This window comes from Crotalus tigris, unplaced genomic scaffold, assembly GCF_016545835.1.
Source record: "Crotalus tigris isolate CLP2741 ecotype Arizona unplaced genomic scaffold, ASM1654583v1 scf7180000018525.42219311030:4301911, whole genome shotgun sequence".
NCBI lineage: Eukaryota > Metazoa > Chordata > Lepidosauria > Squamata > Viperidae > Crotalus > Crotalus tigris.
Genome location: NW_024097057.1, coordinates 3,577,979 through 3,579,364, shown reverse-complemented (window position 1 = coordinate 3,579,364; position 1,386 = coordinate 3,577,979).

Sequence of the window (1,386 nt, the reverse complement as noted above, 5' to 3'; positions counted from 1 at the left end):
CCAATTCCAAATTCCTGGGATTTCTTTTGACTGGAAAAAATGTGGAAAGGCTTGTTTTGTAGCAGAACATCTGGAAGACGGCTTATGAAAGGAAGGAACCGGTGTCCCTTTTGACACTGTGACAATATTCCAAGAGAATTTGGCTGATAAAAAGGCCACCGATTGTTCCTGTAACAACCCAGAGTTGCAAGTGAGTGAGTTTAAGCTAACTGAGGATTAAACAGACAAGTTGATTCAGCTGAGAGGGTGTGTGTGTATATGTGTGTGAAGTCTTGAGCCTCTTTAAAATCCCCAAACCTGAAGGCAGGAGGAGGAGGAAGGGCGTGGCTATGACTGCAACTTGAGATGGACAAATTGTGTGGGGTTTCTTCTCCCCCCACCTTAAAGGCAAGCAAGAGAGCATGAGAAAGAGAGAATACCAAAATAATTCCTCTCCGGCTCAAAATATTCCATTTCAAAGAAAGCCTCTAGGTAGGGCTTTTAATCCTTTCTTCTGAATGCCCCGGAGAAGGTCTTGGGAGCAGCTTCACCAACGTCAAGATGGGTAGAGTGGCACGTTTCTTTCTTGGGTGCAGCTGTTAGATCCTCTCTAGGAGTTCCTCAGCTTCTCTTCTGGCCCATTGTTGGTCTTCCATCTTGGTCTGAGCGATGGGTGGCCAGCTTGTAGCGTCCAGCTTGGGAAGCAAAGCCAAGACCCAGGACTATGGAGCCTGCTTGGTTTGGGGGAACTCTCTTTACGTTGGGTGGGGTGCTTCCAAGATGGGATGGATGAGAAGAAAAGGTGTGAAAAGGACAATGGTGTCGGTTAGGCTTGATTGGCAGCAGGCCCAGGATTTTAGCGCTGCCTCCTTAACCTGTGGCGTTTTGAGAGAAATGGCTTGAGGTGAAATTTCTTTTTAAAACATTTCATTTCAGTGATATTTTTTTTTAAAAAAAATGGCACTTTGCATATGCAGGGGAACTGGGTTAAATGGAAGAGGCTTACTTGCATGTAATAATGAAATAGAAGTGGAAATCTTTGCAGAGCATGGATGATCTCCCAGATCTTAAGCCAGGTTGGATTTGGGTTGCAGTTCCACAGAGTGCTAGGAAAACTTTGGGAAGTTGGGAAAAGTTAGGGGAAAAAATACCTTTCCTGAAAAGACAATGGCATTTGTGTGTGTGTGTGTGTGTGTGTGTGTGTGTGTGTGTGTGGTTGTTCCTGCCGAGAAAGCTAATGTCAACAGGTCTATGAAGTTGGCAGAAGGTGAGTTTGTCTTGAAGGAACTTTTGAATAGTGGAAATGTTGGCTTCTAGCATTGAAGGTCTTGGGTTCAGAACTATGTATTATTTAAATGTTGGACTTCACTAATTTAAGTTTTCCTTCCTTGAGCCCAACTTTCCTAA